The following is a 20,794-nucleotide window of genomic DNA, read 5'->3' on the forward strand; positions in this document are numbered from 1 at the left end:
TTGGATGTTTGCAATATGGTTGGTCAGGGAAGTGCAGGCCTGTGGAGGAACTGAGGAGGAAAGCAGAGTGATTGTCAGATCTGCAGAAGTGGTGTTCTTCACCTGGCCCACATGCCCCATGTTTCAATTCCAGTGTCCTGGGTCAGAGTACAAAGAGTAGTGAGTGGGGGTGAAGGCTGAGCATATGACTTCAGGATCCAGATTGTCACTTGGTTGTGACTGTGAGCAAATTTATTAACTTCCTTCGTCCTCCATTTCCTCACTCAAAAAATTGAAATTATAGTACCCCCTGCAGAGTTTGAGAACCTGGGTGGAACAAATGATTAAGTGTTTAGCTACTAACCAAAAAGTTGGTGGTTCGAGTTCGCCCAGAAAAGAAAGGGCTGGTGATCCACTTCTGAAAGGTCACAGCTGCTGAAAACTCTATGGAGCTCAGTTCTACTCTGACATATGTGTGGTCACCATAAGTTGGAACTCTTTTTTTGTTTCAGAGTTTATTATGAGGATGAAATAATACAGTGTATATTAAAATATTTGGAATGACACTAAGTATTATATTCACAATAGTGTTTAATGTCAGTCTTTTACAAGTACTTTAAAGGTGTTTTAGTACACAACAAACTTATAACTGGATATTCTTATCCCTATTATATAGTTGAATTAACATGCATTCAGTTACAACCTGGCAATAAGGGAAAGTTAATTGTTTAGAAAAAAAAAATTGAGGGGGTTTTGAAAGCCACAAATAATACAGTGTGCAATTATTATTATCACAACTTTTCATTCATAATCTCATTACTTCTCAAGAGCATTAAGCAGAAAGATAGAACAAAAGAAAGTATTTAAATATGTAGATGTAAGTGTATACTTTTCTTTTATCTGAGTGTTTTGCTTGTTCTTGAACACATCGGTGTGGATATATTTCACATTAATAGTTTAGGAGTGCTCAGCTAGAAGTACCCACTTATGCAGAACTTGATTTGGTTTAGTCAACTTCTGCCCATCTCTTCTGTCATTTTCATGGTCCAGGAACCATGATGTCTAGTGTTAAAGAAGTCTAGTATTAAATAAATTAACTCCTGAGCTCCTTGTCTAGGATCTTCCTTCCTTCCTATCTAATCCCCACATCCTGTGTGATCTTTCCAAAATGCAGTTGTGCTATCCTTCATGGTTTATGACTGCCCTATGACAAAGTCTAGACTACCATGGTTTACAAGACCCTTCATGACTTATATTACCCAGCTCCCCACCTCGCCTTCCTCTTCCTCGTATCTTACTTCCCATCCTTGCCCCTAAACCAGGCTATGTTCCAAAGACACCCAGATTTCTTTCTGTTGTAGTCAGTTCTGCTATAACATGCTATATGTATCCCCAAAATCATGGCACTATGCAAAAATATTCAAAACAAACAAAAAACACAATGTTTATGAGAATAGAGATATAGCACTCAAAAATTTTGTGACAAATGTTAAGAGCAAAAAAGAAATAAACCTAATACAAATTGAGCCACAGTTTTATACTCATCAAGTGGTTAAAATATGCATAAATGCTATAAAATATATTGCCTTTGACCCTGAAAAATACATGAAGTTTTCTATGGAGGTGAGAGTTGGAAAAGTGCAGCTTGTGAGAGATTGTGAAGTGGTGGAGGAGGGCCATCTGAAATCAGAAAGAAAGGTGTTTCCTTGGATGTGGATGGGTGAGTGTGGCTCATAACACAGATGGGAAATTGAGGTGACAGTAGGTGTTTGAGACGTGTGCATGTCTGTTTTGTGTATTCCTAAGCAACTCAGTTCACTGGGTACAGTTTCCTGCATTCGCTAGTGTTTCTCTCAGACAAAGTCAAGCATCAACAAATGCAAAATTTGCGTTATGCTCAAATGGTCTCCTTATCTATCAATGGCTCTAGAACAAATTTACATTTTATAAACCAGTATTAAAAAAGACTGTATTATGATGTGCCATGATTTATCCTACTCTAGGCCTTCACCCTGCTAGGTCCTGTCCATGGAAACCCTCTCCCATCTCCCCTTCACCTCCATAACTCCCACTTATCCTTCAGAACTCAGCCTAAACACATTTCTTCTGTAAATGCTTCCTTGTGAAGAACTTCAACATACACCAACTAAATCTTTCTTAAACTAATCCCATCCTCCTCCCTTTTTATTTTAACCAAAAGTGTTCTTGAACCTAGACCCATTGTCTCAAAATACTTTGGAGAACATTTGTTTCATCATCTCTCCCCTCCCTCAATAGACCTGCCTCCCCTACAGTCTTCTCCAAATCAGGAAATGATAATTTCATGATTTTAGTTGATCCAAAACTTGGCATCATCCTTAGTTCCTCTCTTCCTTGCATACCTCATATCCAATCTGTCAGGGGAGCTTGTTGGTTCTGCCTTCAAAATATATTTACAATCCAACCATTTTCTTGCCAACACGACTACTACTATCCCTGTCCAAGCCACCAGCACCTCTTGCCTGGATGACAGTAATGTTTTAACTGGTCTCCTTATTACCAATTTTGCTCCACATAGTCTATTTTAGACACAGCAACAGAGTGATATTTTTAATGTATAAATCGTATTGTATCACTCCACTGTCCAAAATGGTGTACAAAGTCCTAACAATCAATCATTCATACAGATTTAAATGATTTCATCCCATTCCCTCACAAACTCGTCTCCTGATGGTCTCTCTCTTTGTCTACCCTCCATATGACTCCTTTGCTATTTCTAGAGCACACCAAGCAATCGTTCTGTAATGGCTTAAGCATTTGCAATTTCCTATATCTGGAATACTCTTGGCTAAAATATCCTTATGACTTGATCTCTTACCTCCTTTGGGTCTCTGTTCAAATATTGATTTATTAGTACATTTTTCCCTGACCACCCTAATTAAAGTAGCAAGAACATTCCCTACTCACCATTAACCTGGTTGTCCCTATTCCCCTTCCCCGATTCATGTTTATTCACTGTATTCTACATTTTTATTATTGTATAGCTTCTCCAACTAGGCCTTGAAAGCATGGGATTTTTGTTCACAGTTGTATCCTCAGTAGGTAGAACGTCCCTTGGAATGAAGGATGCATTCAACAAACACTATTTTGCATAGAAGTTTCAGATCCGTGGTATATGCATGAGCTATAATTAACTGGTGAAAGTATTTACAATGGAGTTGTCAACTTTTTTTTTTTTTTCCTAAAACTGGATCATGTTTTCAGAAGGTCAGTTTTGTATCAGCATAATCTGTTTTTACTGGTAAAGTCAAGCTGACAGAGGTTACATTTTGGAAGTGATTCAATTATGAGTCAAATATCTAAGGAGGTTCTAGTCAAACTGCTTTTCTTTTTGTCTGGAATTCTCCAGGTTGTCCCTGATTCATGGTGTCATGTTTGTAAAATTAAGCTGGGATTGCATGTAATGATACTTGCTCATATTTGTAGCAGAGCTGATGGCACACTAACCTCATTCCAACTTCTCTCTGAAGAAGAGGCTTTATCATGGCTAAAGGGCAAGTGAGAAATTCAAAAGCTCTTCATTAGGTCAATTTCCTGGGAGTTGAGACTTTTAGTGGGAAGAGTAGTGAAGAAAATATAAGTGAGTTGAACAATGGTTGTATTTCTATACTCTCACCTTTCATCTCATGTAGACGGTGAGACTATCAGGCCCTTTCTTTCAATAGAAGCTCCAGGCAGTGGCTTACCTGGAACCAGAGGGTGGACTGTAGAAGCAAAGGCATGAGGAAGGTGGGCTGACTTTTCTTTAGTTGAGGGTAGCATTTTCTCACAACTTCTCTGTGTCCCAGCAACTCATCTGAGTGGGACAGATGTAAGAGTTGGGAACACAACCACTGTTAATGATAGCGTGTGCATTTCCCTAGAGTTCATATCTCATAGGAAACCAGAATGGTAGGTGGCATCTAGAATTTGGAAATTAGAAATCAGAGTCATCATTGTCTATCAGCAAAGTCTATTGAAAGCTCTAAGGGGTAAGATTGTATTTAAAACTCAAGGGGTTATCACTTTACATGAGCTGGTTAGTTGGATTATTTTACTGATCTTTTTTTTATGTACGCATTGAGTAGTTTATCTTTCTGTTGTTTACAACATCTGAGTTGGCAAAACCTTGGGTACAGGTGTGCCAGTAATTTAACCTCTAGCATCATACTGAACACTAAAGATTAAAGTTTAAGTGGCAGAGAAGCAGCACAGGCTTCATGTTAAAACTGACTTCTAATCTTATTTTCACATCTTGTTAGGTGGGTGACCTTGGGAAAGTCGCTTAATGTCACACTTCTCAGGACTCACTCAGGCAGGGCCAGCAGTATCAATTAGTGTGTTAATTTGATTTTACTAAGAGAAATCCTCCCCAGCAGTGAAAGTCAGTCTCACCTGCAATGTTATGGGTAAATTTAAGCTAGCTGGCTTGGCTTTTGTGTGATTTTTCTGATGGATGAGATTTTCCATTTCTGTGACAGTGTTTCTCTGGGAGAGGCAGCCAGCATTGGAGCCAGATTGCTAACAATATCATTATGATTTTATTATTTTCCTGGTCCTGTAGATCCGTAACTTGGTTTTCTATTAGCACATTACTCAAGTGAGACAGTAGAAAAGCAACTGCTTCTGTTGTGAGGCAGCACAAGCCACCTGGCTCTAGGAAATGTCAGTTCTGATGCGCTAGAAATGAGAAAACTAAGTGGAATGACCAGCACAAATGATAGTTTTCCTCCTTTGTAATCAGCATCTGGTGTGTGAGTTTATGGTCTCCCAGGAAAGGGAGATGCATAGACCCATTAACATTTGGAGGATAAATGCACACTCACCAAGAGGTAAATATGCCAATTAGAGTAACAAACATGAATCAATTTCATTGGCAGTCTCACAGAGGCAAACGTTAACATTGTTAGTCTGTAAAGATCCTAGGCAACGATAGGTTTTAATTTAAGAAACATTATTAGAAAAAAATATTTATAGTTGTATGACCTTAAGGAGATGAAGAAAACTTGGCTAGGGAATTTGAACAAAACTCTTGCAGGCTTCCTCTTCATAGAATTCTTCCACGATGAAGGCTTGGGAAGAGAAGGGATGAAAGAGAACTTACCTTGTACATGACAGGATGTGCTATTTTCTATTTTAATGTAGAATAAATATTTTCTAAATTTAGGATAAATCATAATCTCTTCTCTACAAAATTTAAATAGAAGGTTTCCTTAGCTCATTTTACAGAAGAACAAATGGAACTTCAGAGAAGTCAAATAAGTTTCAGGCTCAAACAGCTCAAAAAAAAAAAAAGGGAGAAAAAACAGTGTGTTGTTTCCCCTTCTATCTGAGGAGTCTTTTGCTTCATTGATTAACATTTAGGGAAGAATGTACCCAGAAAAGGGAATGGAAACAGAAAAAAATCATAATGCTGCTTCTTTAATTTCTGAGTTTTTTTTTTTTATTATTTTTATTGGAATACTGAGTGCTATGAACTGAATTGTGTCTCTGAAAAATATGCATTGGAATCCTAACCCCTATAGATGTGATGTAAGCCCATATGGGAATAGCGTTTTCTTTGCTATGTTAACAAGATCATATCAGTGTAGGGTATGTCCTAAACCTAATCACTTCTGAGAAGTAAAAAGAGCAGATTTGATACAGAAAAAAGCACAAATGGTGAGGGGGAGGGGATAGATGCCACATAAAGACCACAAAGGAACCTAGAAACTCCAGGGCTACAGAAGCAGAGACAAAGTTTTTTCCTCCAGGGCAGACAGAGAGCCTTCTCCTAGAGCTGGCACTCTGAATTCAAACTTATAGCCTCCTAAACTGTGAGAAAATAAATTTGTGTTCTTTAAAACCACCCACATATGGTATTCCTGTTACAGAAACAATAAGAAACTAAGACACTGAGGAAGCAGCAGTGGCAATGAAAGCATTTATTTAATTTCTTAACTTACAGTATAAGCATTTGAATTTAGAATTAAGTGACCACATAGTTGGGTAATTTATGTACCAGTGAGTATTTTTTTTCATGTATAATTTAATATGAAACTTTAAGAAATTTGATGAATGGCGTCTTAGTTACCTAGTGCTGCCATAACAGAACTATCACAAGTGGATGGCTTTAATAAACAGAAATTAATTTTCTCATTGTCAGGGAGGCAAGAAGTCCAAATTCAAGGTGCCATCCCACAGGGAAGGCTTTCTGTCTCTTTCAGATCTGAGGAAATGTCCTTGTCTTCAATCTTCCCCTGGTCTAGGAGTTTCTTAGCACACAGACCCTGGGTTCAAAGAATGTGCTCTGCTCCCAGCTCTTCTTTCTTGACGGTATGAGATCCTTATCTCTCTTTTTGCTTCTCTCTTCTTTCATCTCTTGTAAGATAAAAGGTGATACAGGAGACACCCCAGGGAAACCCCCCCTTACATAGGATCAGGGCTATGACCTGAGTAAGGCTGTCACATTCCACCCTAATTCTCTTTAACATAACCTAATCTTGCCTCATTAACCAAAGGCAGAGATTAGAATTTACAACAGATAGAAGAATTGCATCAGATCACAAAATGGAGGATAACTACACAACACTTGGAACCATGGCCTAGCCTTGTAGACAGACATTTCTGGGAGGCACAATTCAATCCGTGACAAATGACCTCAGCATAAGTATATTCTGTTTGGAAAGAGCTGCTTAAATAATCTATTTTCTTTTTACAACATAACAGAGCAAGATACCTTTATTATTTAGAGGTTAAAATCAGATAAAGAGGTAATAATTAAACAAGACTTTTGATAAGAATTCATATGAGAACCAATGACATTACAGCAAACATTAAAAAAACCTGTTGCCATCTAGTCAATTTCAACTCATAGTGACCTCATAGGACAGAGTAAAAGTAAGTGCCCCACGGGATTTCTGAGGAGTGGCTGGTAGATTCAAACTGCGGATCTTTTTGTTTGCAGCCTGTTAACCACTGTGCCACCAGGGCTCGGCAGCAAACGATAGGAATATAGATTTGCTTGGGTTATCGTTTATTAAATAATATTTTATTGTGTTTTAGGTGAAAATTTACACAACAAATTAAGTTCCTTCCCATTGTATAATTTTTGTATAAATTGCTCAGTGACATTGGTTACATTGTTCACAATGTGTCAGCATCCCCATTATCTCCATTCTGTTTGTCCTGTTTCCATTAATCTAGCTTCCCTGTTGCTCGTCCTTACCTTCTTATTTTGTTGTTCTTGTTAGGTGCCGTCGAGTCAGTTCCGACTCATAGCGACCCTATGCACAACAGAGCGAAACACTGCCCGGTCCTGTGCCATCCTTACAATCGTTGTTATGCTTGAGCTCATTGTTGCAGCCACTGTGCCAACCTACCACTTTGAGGGTCTTCCTCTTTTCCCCTGACCCTGTACTCTGCCAAGCATGTTGTCCTTCTCCAGGGACTGGTACCTCCTGGCAACATGTCCAAAGTATGTAAGATGCAGTCTCGCCATCCTTGCCTCTAAGGAGCATTCTGGCCGCACTTCTTCCAAGACAGATTTGTTCGTTCTTTTGGCAGTCCATGGTATATTCAATATTCTTTGCCAACACCACAATTCAAAGGCGTCAACTCTTCTTCTGTCTTCGTTATTCATTGTCCAGCTTTCACATGCATATGATGTGATTGAAAATACCATGGCTTGGGTCAGGCACACCTCAGTCTTCAGGGTGACATCTTTGCTCTTCAACACTTTGAAGAGGTCCTTTGCAGCAGATTTACCCAATGTAACGTGTCTTTTGATTTCTTGACTGCTGCTTCCATGGCTGTTGATTGTGGATCCAAGTCAAATGAAATCCTTGACAACTTCAATCTTTTCTCTGTTTATCATGATGTTCCTCATTGGTCCAGTTGTGAGGATTTTGTTTTCTTTATGTTGAGTTGCAATCCATACTGAAGGCTGTGGTCTTTCATCTTCATTAGTAAGTGCTTCAAGTCCTCTTCACTTTCAGCAAGCAAGGTTGTGTCATCTGCATAATGCAGGTTGTTAATGAGTCTTCCTCCAATCGTGATGCCCCGTTCTTCTTCATATAGTCCAGCTTCTCGTATTATTTGCTCAGCATACAGATTAAATAGGTATGATGAAAGAATGTAACCCTGACACACACCTTTCCTGACTTTAAACCAATCAGTATCCCCTTATTCTGTATGAATAACTGCCTCATGATCTATGTAAAGGTTCCTCATGAGCACAATTAAGTGTTCTGGAATTCCCACTCTTCGCAGTGTTATCCATAGTTTGGTATGATCCACACAATCAAATGCCTTTGCATAGTCAATAAAACACAGGTAAACATCCTTCTGGTATTCTCTGCTTTCAGCCAGAATCCATCTGACATCAGCAATGATACCCCTCGTTCCACATCCTGTTCTGAAACTGGCTTGAATTTCCGGCAGTTCCCTGTCGGTATACTGCTGCAGCCATTTTTGAATGACCTTCAGGAAAATTTTGCTTGCGTGTGATATTAATAATATTGTTCTATAATTTCCACAGTCAATTGGGCCACCCTTCTTGGGAAAAGGCATAAATGTGGATCTCTTCCAGTCAGTTGGCCAGGAAGCTGTCTTCCATATTTCTTGGCATAGATGAGTGAGCACCTCCAGCGCTGCATCTGTTTGTTGAAACATCTCAATTGATATTCCATCAATTCCTGGAGCCTTGTTTTTTGCCAATGTCTTCAGAGCAGCCTGGACTTCTTCCTTCAGTACCATGAGTTCCTGATCGTATGCCACTTCTTGAAATGGTTGAATATTGACTAATTCTTTTTGGTATAATGACTCTGTGTGTTCCTCTTGATGCTTCCTGCGTCGTTTAATATTTTCCCTATGGAATTCTTCACTATTGCAACTCTAGGCTTGAATTTTTTCTTCAGTTCTTTCGGCTTAAGAAACGCTGAGCTTGTTCTTCCCTTTTGGCTTTCCATCTCCAGCTCTTTGCACATGTCACTTTACTTTGTCTTCTCGAGATGCCCTTTGAAATCTCCTGTTCAGTTCTTTTACTTCATCAATTCTTCCTTTTGCTTTAGCTGCTCAATGCCCAAGAGCAAGTTTAGGAGTCTCCTCTGACATCCATCTTGGTCTTTTCTTTCTTTCCTGTCTTTTCAGTGACCTCTTGCTTTCTTCATGTATGATGTCCTTGATGTCATCCCACAACTCGTCTGGTTTTTGGTCATTAGCATTCAACGCATCAAATCTATTTTTGAGATGGTCTCTAAATTCAGGTGGGATATACTCAAGGTCATGTTTCGGTTCTCGCGGACTTGCTCTGATTTTCTTCAGTTTCAGCTTGAACTTGAATATGAGCAATTGATGGTCTGTTCCACAGTCGGCCCCTGGCCTTGTTCTGACAGATGATACTGAGCTTTTCCATCGTCTCTTTCCACAGATGTAGTCAATTGATTTCTGTGTGTTCCATTTCTGTGTGTATAAAAAAAAAAAAAAGTGTGTATAGTTGCCGTTTATGTTGGTGAAAGAAAGTATTTGCAATAAAGTCGTTGGTCTTGCAAAATTCTATTATTCGATCTCTGGCATTGTTTCTATCACCAAGGCCATATTTTCCAACTACTTATCCTTCTTCTTTGTTTCCAACTTTCGCATTCCAATCACCAGTAATTATCCATGCATCTTGATTGCATGTTTGATCAATTTCAGACTGCAGCAGCTGATACAAATCTTCTATTTCTTCATCTTTGGCCCTAGTGATTGGTGTGTAAATTTGAATAATGGTCATATTAACTGGTCTTCCTTGTAGGTGTATAGATATCATCCTATCACTGACAGCGTTGTACTTCAGGACAGATCTTGAAATGTTCTTTTTGACGATGAATGCAACACCATTCCTCTTCGAGTTGTCATTCCCAGCATAGTAGCCTATATGATTGTCCAATTCAAAATGGCCAGTACCAGTCCATTTCAGCTCACTAATGCCTAGGATATCGATGTTTATGCCTTCCACTTCATTTTTCACAATTTCCAATTTTCCTAGATTCATAGTTTGTACATTCCAGGTTCCGATTATTAATGGATTTTTGCAGTTGTTTCTTCTCATTTTGAGTAGTGCCACATCAGCATATGAAGGTCCCGAAAGTTTTACTCCATCCACGTCATTAAGGTCGACTCTACTTTGAGGAGGCAGCTCTTCCCCAGTCATCTTTTGAGTGCCTTCCAACCTGGGGGGGCTCATCTTCCAGCACTATGTCAGACAATGTTCCACTGCTATTTATAAGGTTTTCACTGGCTAATGCTTTTCAGAAGTAGACCGCTGGGTCCTTCTTCCTAGTCTTTCTTAGTCTGGAAGCTCAGCTGAAACCTGTCCTCCATGGGATGACCCTGCTGTTATCTGAATATCGGTGGCATAGCTTCCAGCATCAGAGCAACACACAAACCCCCACAGTATGACAAACTCACAGACACATTGGGGACTTATATTGCTTTAGGGTAAATGTTGACTGTTTGGTCTCATATGTTGAGTATTTAAGGGGAGTGCAGTACTTATAGGTAATAATGTTTATTTTATAATCCAATCTATTATTTGGCTGAGAAGTACCCTCTGGGAGTGGCTTCAGTTCCCAGTTCAAAGGTTATCTTAGGGTGATAGTCTCAGAAGTTACTCTAGTCTCTGTTTGTCCAGTAAGTCGAGCCTTTTTTTTGGAATTTGACACTTGTTCTACAGTTTTCTCCCATTCTATCTGACATCTTCTATTTTGTTCCTGGTCAGAACAGTTGATAGGGGTAGCCGGGCACCATCTAGTTCTTTTGATTTCAGGCTAGATGAGGCCATAGTTTGTGTGGGCTGTATAATCAATTTTCAATTTTGTAAGATTGGAGTCTTTCTTATGAAACACTAACATTTAAGTTATCTTAATATAGTGTCCATATTTCTATATAGGAATCTGCTACTGTAAATTTGAGGGAATTAAAGCTGATGTAAACTTATCTAGCCATTCCATATGTAGCTTCTTCCAGGTAAATATATTAATAATGCTTTGTTCAATTAATAATATAACATATATAAAAATTATATCAAGCCATTCTATCATGACAAGTTATCATTTCTAAATCACTTAGAGTGGTGAAAAAGGGGACTGGAAAAATGACTAACCTAAAATTGAGAATTCCTGTGTTTCATTCCCAGTTCAGTTACCGGTGTGCCTGGTGACGTTGGACAAGTTAATAAATCTATACAGTATTCAGTTTACTATTTTGTAAAAGGAGAGTATTAATCCTTAACACTTAAGTAGCACATTAGATGTGTGTAAACTCCAAGAATGTGTGAGTGTAAAACAATATTGTCATTATTCCTCAATAGTGAGAATCACCACCTTACGTTCTAAGGTCTTTGTGAGCACTGGGGATTCAGTGAGCAGCAAACCCAATCCAGTCTTCATGGATGATAAGAGAGTGAAGGAGAGAGACAGGCTAACTTTTGATCACAAATTTAGAATGATACATGCTATGATAGACATAAGCAGAAGTGTACCCTTGGAGCACAATGTTGTTTTTAGGTGACAACGAATCAGACCCTGACTCATGGTAACCTCAGGCACAATGAGATCAGACCATTGTTAGTCATAGGGTTCTCACTGGCTGATTTTTCAAAAGTAGATCTCCAGGCCTTTCTTCCTAGTTTTTCTTAGTCTAGAAGCTCTGCTGAAACCTGTTCCATATCATAGGAACATGCAAGACTCCACTGACAGATTGAAGGCAGTTGCACATGAGGTGCATTGGGCAGAAATTGAACCTGGTTCTTCTGCATAGAAGGCAAGAATTCTACCACTGAACCACCACTGCGTAATAAAGGGACACAAACTCTGCTCAGGGTGAACAGAGAATGTAGCGGGAGTCACTAAATTTCCTAGAGATGACACTTGAACTGAGTTGATTAGAATGAGCAGGAGGTAGCCAAATCCATAAAATGTTTCCCATACACAGTGCGTTCTACCAAATATTACTTAAGGGTCAATTATGCAAGAGATAATGGAAAATGTAATTGTGCTGTTATATAATTTGTAATTTTTTTTTTTTTAAGAAGCAGAAGTTTGACTTCTATAGTTTTTATGGGTTTTCTGGGAACTAATTTTTTTTGTTTTAGATATTAATACTTCGACTATGGTAACTGTGAAAACTTATATTTTACGAAGATGGCTATGAGAGGGCCTCCCATCTTGCATGCTCCTCTACAATAGGACCTTGCCACTCCTTTCATCAAAAGTCGGAGTTCATATCTCTGCCCTCGAATCAGAGTAAATGTGTGACTGTTTCACCAGATAGAATATGCTGGGAAATAACGCTGTATAACTTCTGAAGCTGGGTCAAAAAAGTTGATGCAGCTTCTTCCTTGTTCATTAAAATAGTTGTTTTTGGAGTACAACAGTCCAAGTCTCCTGGAGGCACACTGCTGTGAAGAAGAAACCCAGGTACACTGAGGGTATGTGTAGCTGCTCTAGGTAGCAGCCTCTAGTGTCTGATCATCCTAGGCCAGCCATCAGACATGTGAGCAAACAAACCTTCAGATAATAATTTCTCCAGCCTCAAGTCAGAATCCTACCCAGCTTTTGAGTCTTTTTAGCCATGGTTCTCAACATCATGTAGTATAAACAAGACATTGCCCCTGTACACTGCCTGAGTCCCTGACCGCCAAATCCACACCTACAATAAAATAAGGGTTGTAAGCCACTAAATTGTGGGTTAATTTGTTATGTATCAATAAAGAGAATGTAATTTTGTACCAAAAGTGGAATGTTGCAGTAACAAAAACCTAAAACACATGACATTGATTACAAACCAGACGTTACGGAGAATCTTGAAAGTGGTCAAGGGGAGATTTTAGAGAAAGCTAGGATGTCAGGGATTAAGATGTTATGGAAAGTTGAAAGCAAAATTTTGTATATTTTGTAGTAACAAAAAGTTTGGAAATACTGTACCTTCTGCTGATGTTGAAAATATAAAATGTTCCTAAAGAATTGGCAGATTTGACTAAAATAATTTCTAAGAAAATTGTGGAAAGGGCCAAGTGGTTTCATTTTAGCCATGTATCCCAAGAAATGAATAGAGACCAATGAGTTCAAAAGGAACTGTTCAGTTTTCAAGCAATATTTATACCATTGTAAAGGAGCCCAGATTTGCTGCATTATAAAAAGCAAAAAGAAAACAAACAAAAAAATCAAGTAATAAAGGGCCTCAGGGAAAAAAAGAAAATACAGAGTACTCTCAGAAAACAAAACAAAACAATGACATAAATGTAGCCAAGGTTGTTACTGATAAAATCCTTTCTAAGAGTTCGGAAATACATAAGGTTGTGCCTCAAAGACCCTTTCAAACAGACTAAGAACTTCTAAGGGTCTTAAGACTGTGCTTCACAGACACGCCATGTTAAACAATAGAACTTCTAAGAATCTTAAGAAGTACCAGGGCAGCCTCACAAAATCCAAAGGAAAGAAAGGTTTATCCTGAGGAGATTTGTGAATGGGTTTTTTTTTTGTGTGTCTAACGGAGGTTATTTCTAAATTGGTACACAGGAAGCCCACAGATTTTTTAATAGAAATGTCTCAGGTTGAACTGAAAGGGATAGGCAGTACAAAGTGAAAACAGGCCTTTAAAAATCCAAACTTTTATAGGCAGAAAGCACGCTGAGAAGGCTATTCAGTTGTAGACATAGGTCATACATTAAAGAAGGGAGAAAATGAATGGGAGGAAGAGCTAAATGCCTGGAGAGCAGATCCAAGAGCCAAGAAGAACAATCAACCGGGAGAGCACAGGACACTAGTCAAAACCAGCAACATGTGCTTACCTGGATTTTAGAACATCTTACGGACTAGTGTCTTCTGTTTTGTGCCCTTTTGAATGGAAATGCCAATAGTGGTTTCTCTGAGCCGGGCCCACCATTAAATATTGTGTGTGTGAGAGTGTGTGTGTGTGTGTATGTGTGTGTGTCATGGGTGAGGAAGAGACAATAACCTCCTGTCTGTTTATAGATTTTCAATTTCTGAGAAATTGTCTAGAGTTGTCACACCAAAGAAGCCTCATCTATGTGCAGACCCGATTTTGATCACTAGATCCTAAAACATCCTATACTTCTAGTTAAATCCATAATGGGATGAAACTTTTTGGGCTCTTGGGGAAGGGGGTAGAGGATGAGTGGATTTTATATTTTGGTGGGATCTGAATTGTAACTAGAGAACAGACTGTGGCAAGTTGTATCTTCCAAAGATGGTTATAATAATATTTCACATGCTGTTTTATAATGTGATCTTCTTGCTCCTTTGTTCAAGACTTAGGGTGGGCTGTGGCTGTTCTGTGACTGCTTTGAACATGAGAACACTTTGCACTTTGCAAGGCCAGATCCAAAAAGGTGATAACAGCTTTCACTGTATTCATTCGAATACCGACGCTTGAAGCCCTAGATGCCATCCACGTAGGCACTCCAGCTACCTGGGGCTGCCGTGCTGTGGGAAATCCAAGACACACAGTGGCCTCATCTACATGCAGGACAGTTAGCAGTCCTGGTTCTCACTTCATCCAGCCCAGGCACCAGACACGTAGTGAAAGTGGTTTCAGATGATTCCATCTCCCAGCCATTAAGTCATGGCCAGTCTTCCATTCATTCCAGCTCAGACCCCATTTATCACAGAGCCGAAATAAGCCATCTCCACTCTGCACTGTCCTAATTGCCAGCCTTCAAAATTTGTGAGCATAATAATAAACGTTGTTCTAAGGCACTATGTTTTGGTGGAATCTTTTATACAAAATAGTAACTGGAACAGTAGGTTTAAGAGAAAAATGTATTACAAGAAACTTCAAAACCATCCCCACATTGCGAATTATTTCAACAAATAGAATATAAAGACAAAATTAAAAGAGCCACTTCACACATACCCTCAAACCACTCCTCTTGGTAAATGTAGCCAGTATTTTAAGCTAGATATTTATTATTTCAGATGGTGTCTGTATTTATAGACTTCACATGTAATGTCTTTTAAAGTGATTTGTAGAATATAATTTATATTTTTCGAAGTATTTTTTAAACTTAATAAGGTATCTTGGAAATCTTATTGCAGCATGGTCCAATATAGCTCATTGTTTTTAACCACTGAATGCAGAGCTGCAGTAAGACTTTTGGGGGCGCTGGACACTTTTGTCTCCATGGGCCTTTAACTACATATAAATAAATAAATACAGTAATTAATTAGTTGATTAATTAAAATTATATTTTATGAATTTATTGGTATAAAAATAATATTCATTCTGGATTATTTATTAAATAATTATTATTTTTGCAGTTATTATTTTATTTTGAATTAAAGCAGATAAAATTAAAACATTTTGATGGTTCCCAAAATTTTCATGGGACTTAAGTTATGGGTCTCCTGTGCCCTTTGTAGAAGTTAGCTCTGGCTGAAAGGAGTGCCATACTAAGGATAGTCACAACACAGTTAATTGTTTTTCAGTTGAAGGACTTTTAATTAAGATCCTTCTATTATGGAAACCATTTTTACTATTGAGATGATCCTGCACCTGACATCCTTGTACACTCTTTTCTTTAGACACATACATATTTTTTCTAGAATACATGCCTAGAGTTAGAATTGCTACCTCCATAGGCATGAGCAGTTTAAAAAAAAAAAAAAAATTTCCTCAAATTACCATTTCAAAAGTCTGCAGCAATTGACATTATTTTTGACAATAAACATCCACTGTCCACTTCCCCTATATATATATATATATACATATATGAACCATATATATGTATATATATATATATATACACACATACATGCAGGCCTGGTAGTACAATGGTTAAGACCTTGGCTGCTAACCAAAAGGTTGGCAGTTCGAGTCCACCAGCTGCTCCTTGGAAACCCTATGGGGCAGTTCTACTCTGTCCTGAAGGTCAGCAGTTTGAACCCACCAGCCAATCTGTGGGAAAAAGGTGTGACAATCGGCTCCTGTAAAGATTACAGCATTGGAAACTCTATGGAGCAGGTTTACTCTATTCTATCCTATGGGGTTGTTATGAATCAGAATTGACTCAATGGCTATATATATATGTATTTATATTTATACTTATTATATATATATATAACCCCATGTGACTGTGTGACAGAGTAGACCTGCCCCATAGGGTTTTCTTGGTTGTGATCAGTACAGAAGTAGATTGCCATGTCTTTCTCCCATGGAGCCTCTGGATGAGTTCAAACCATCAACCTTCCAGTTAGCAGGCAAACATTTAGCTGTTGTACCTGTTGGACTTCATATATATATATATATACACACACACACACACACACACACACACACACACATATGCATCCAAATATAGTATTTTTACAAAATAGTGAACAAAAATCATCTGTGAATGTGTGTGTAGTGTATATATTTGTAAGTTTATCTCTGATTATATAAGAAAAATAAATTATATAGGATGATACAAGGCTGTTAATATTGGCACACTGGGTATGATGATAAAGACAGAAGGCAAGGATGGAATAAACAAATACAGAACCAAGAATTTAAGAAAATGTAAAAAAAAGATGTTTTGAAAAAGAAGTTATACTGTATGACCTTATAACCCATAATATAGACCCCTCTGTCTTTATGGTACACATCCAGAACCCTAGTCAGGGAAACAGCCTTATTCTGGTCCTTGAGCAAGACATGACCACTGGATGGATCAGAAGTAAATATCCGACCCCAAAGAATTTAACTCGTAGGCCATCTTCTTAGTTACCTAGTCCTGCTATAACAGAAATACCACAAGTGGATGGCTTTCACAAAGATAAACTTATTTCTTCACAGTAAAGTAGGCTACAAGTCCAAATTCAGGGTGTCAGCTCCAGGGGAAGGCTTTCTCTCTCTGTAGGACTTCTCATTAGTCTTCTCCCGGACCAGTAGCTTCTCCACACAGGGACCCCAGGTCCAAGGCTCTGCTCCCGGCACTGCTTTCTTGGTGGTATGAGGTCCTCACTTTCTGCTTGCTTCCCTTTCCTTTTATCTCTTATAAGACAAAAGGTGGTACAGGCCATACCCCACGGAAACTCCCTTTACATTGGATCATGAATGTGCCCTGAGTAAGGGTGTTAAAATCCCACTCTAATCCTCTTTAACATAAAGTTACAGTCACAAAATGGAGGACGACCACACAATAATGGGAATCATGGCCTAACCAAGTTGACACATTTTGAGGGAACCAATTCAATCTATGACATTCCACCCTTCAAAAAAATAAATAAATAAAATTCATGTCCTTGCTACATGTAAGACACATTCACCACATCATATCATGAGATTTGTATTAATGGCAAAGAATGGGATAGAAGATTTATTACCTCTTGCCACAGAAGAACAGACTAGAAGTCAACCCCTGAGCTGCCATGGAGCCTGCAGTGTTGTCTAACTCTCCATTCGTAAGAGTTAAGTATAAACAATCAAACAAAAAGTTACAAACCGTATACAGGCCTATTTCTGTTAAAAAATAATGTTCATCTGTCTGAATTCTGTTTTTATCCTTGAATTATACCAGTTTGTTGTTGTTGTTAAGTGCCTTTGAGTCAGTTCCAACTCATAATAACCCTATCCACAACAGAAAGAAACACTGCCAGATCCTGTGCCATGCTCACAATCATTGCTGTGTTTGAGCCCTTGTTACAGCCACTGTGTCAGTCCATCTCATTGAGGGTCTTCCTCCTTTTGCTGACCCTCTACCTTACCAAGCATGATGTCCTTTTCCAGGGACTGATGGCTCCTGATAACATGTCCAAAGTATGTGAGATGAAGTCTTGACATCCTCACTTCTAAGAAACATTCTGGCTGTACTTCTGCCAAGACAGATATGTTCATTCTTCTGGCAGTCCATGGTGTGTTGAATATTCTTTGCCAATGCCATAATTCAAATGTGTCAATTCTTCTTTTGTCATCCTTATTCCTTGTCTAGCTTTTGCATACATATGAAGCAATTGAAAATACATTGTCTTGGGTCAGGTGTACTTTAGTCCACAAAGTAGTATCTTTGCTTTTGAACACTTTAAAGAGATCTTTTGCAGCAGATTTGCCTGATGCAATGCATCATTTGATTTCTTGACTGCTTCTTCCATGGGCTTTGATAGTGGATCCAAATAGAATGAAATCCTTGACAACTTCAATATTTTCTTCTTTTATCATGATGCTTGTTGCCTATTGACCCAGTTGTGAGGGTTTTTTTAATTTTTTTTTTATGTTGAAGAGTAATCCATGTTGAAGTCTGTAGTCTTTGATCTTCATCAGTAAGTGCTTCGAGTCCTCTTCACTTTCAGCAAGTCAGGTTGTATCATTTGTATATTGCACTTTTTTTTTGTTTTCTAATTGTCCTTTGGGTGAAAGTTTACAGCTCAGGTTAAGTTTTCAGACAAAAATTTATACACATACTGTTTTGTGACATTAGTTGCAATCCCCAAAACGTGACAGCACCTTTCCATCCCGGTTTCCCTGTGTACATTCAACCAGTTCCTGTCTTCTAACCCTGTCCATTTGGTTTTATTTATCTGATTGAAGTAAGAAGAACACTCCTCATGTGTATTAGTTTTTGTTTTATAGTCCTGTCTGATCTTTGTCTGAAGTATGGGCTTCTGGAACAGTTTCAGTTCTGGGTTAACAAAGCATCCGGGGGCTGTAATTTCACGGGTTCTACCAATCTCTGTCAGACCATTAAGCTTGGTCTTTTTACGTGAATTTGAGTTCTGCTCCACACTTTTCTCCCACTCCGTCCACTCCATCCAGGACTGTCTGTTGTGTTCCCTGTCAGGGTGGTTGTTGGTGGTAGCTGGATACCATCTAGTTCTGGTATCAGTCTGGTGGAATATTGCAGATATTTAGTGAATCTTCCTCCAATCCTGATGTCACATCCCTCTTCATATAATCCAGCTCCTTTAAGTATTTTCTTAGCATACAGATTGAAAAGATATGGTGAAATGATACAACATTGACACACACCTTTTCTGATTTTAAGCCATGTAGTATCCCTTTGTTCTGTTTGAAAGACTGCCTCTTAATCTATGTACAGGTTCTGCACTTCTGCGAGAGTACAGCTAAGTGTCCTGGTATTCCCATTCTCTGCAGTGTTATCCATAATTTTTTCATGATCCACACAGTCAAATGTCTTCTCGTAGTCAGTAAAGCACAGATCAACATCTTTCTGGCATCCTCTGATTTCAGCCAAGATCCATCTGACATCAGCAATGATATTCCTCATTCCAAGATCTCTTCTGAATCTGGCTTTAAAATCTGGCAGTTCCCTGTTGATGTACTGTTGCAATCATTTTTGAATTATCTTCAGCAAAATTTTACTTACATGTGATATTAATGATAGTGTTCAATAATTTCTGCATTCTGTTGGATCACTTCTCTTTGGAGTGGGCACATATATGGAGCTCCTCCAGCTGGTTGGCCAGGTAGCCATAGACTAGTGAGTGCTTCCAGTGTTGCTTCTGTTTGTTGAAACATCTCAACTGGTATTCTTTCAATTCCTGGAACAGTTAATTTTAACAATTTATGTTAGTTTTAAAATGCTTTTTTCATTTTGATCGTACCTGTTCATGCATGGTTTCATCAAATGTTCGGTGATCATGTTTCTTTCTCTTTTTTTGTCCTTTAGATGAAGGTTTACAGTACAAACTGGTTTCTCATCAAACAGTCAGTACACACACTGTTCTATGACATTGGTTACCAACCCCACGACATGTCAACACTCTCCCTTCTCAACCCTGGGTTCCCTATTACCAGCTTTGCCTCCTGCATTCTAGTCACTGCCCCAGGGCTGGTGCACCCCTGTAGTCTTGTTTTGTTCCATGGGACTTTTCAATCTTTGGCTGAAGGGTGAACCTCAGGAGTGACCTCATTACTAAGCTGAAAGGGTGTCTGGGGACCATACTTTCAGGGTTTCTCCAGTCTCTGTCAGGCCAGCAAGTCTGGTCTTTCTTTCTGAGTTAGAATTTTGTTCTACATTTTTCTCCAGCTCTGTCTGGGACCCTCTATTGTGATCCCTGTCAGAGCAGTCAGTGGTGGTAACCAGACAAGATCTAGCTTTACTGGATTCAGTCTGGTGGAGGGATCAATTTTCTTTTTATTTAGGAATGGGTAACTTGCTCAATGTTTGCCTGACTAGTTCTGAAAGATGCACTCAAGTGAGAGATCATTAGCTTCTTAGTCATGTTTCTCTGGAGAACTAGAACCCATGATTTATGCTGAGAGAGGCAGGAATGTTTCAAATAATTAATCTCATTTGATGGCGGGGAGTTGGCATGTCCAAATTCCATTCGTCAGGCAGTAGGCTGAAGACTCTTACTGGCTTTTCTGCTGGCTCACAGCATTGTGGGGGGCTGGCAGATAAAAATCCATAGGTCAGGTGACAGGTTGTAAACTTCTGCAGGCTTATGTCCCAAAATCCATAGGTCAAGTGACAGGAAGAGTACAGAGTGGATAGTGAGAGAGACTTCTATTTATTTATAGTCTAGAGACAGAATACGCCCTGAAGAAACTCCCTTTTGAACTGATAGCTTGATTATATTACATTATGGGAAGTGATTGCCTTAGACTTTATTGTGAAATAGCAACTAGTCTAGTATTTGGTCAAATCACTTGGAACAATAACCTAGCCAAGTTGGCACACAAAATTAACCTTCATGATTAATTATACCAGAGGCCTCCAAAAGATGACATTTAGGGCAAGTAGCCCTTCTGAGAAGTGATTAAGAAGCTGTATGGTGACCAGGGACTTCCAGCAGATTCACATGCCAGAAGTATT

The sequence above is a fragment of the Elephas maximus genome, chromosome 5, assembly GCF_024166365.1.
Source record: "Elephas maximus indicus isolate mEleMax1 chromosome 5, mEleMax1 primary haplotype, whole genome shotgun sequence".
In the NCBI taxonomy this organism is placed as follows: Eukaryota; Metazoa; Chordata; class Mammalia; order Proboscidea; family Elephantidae; genus Elephas; species Elephas maximus.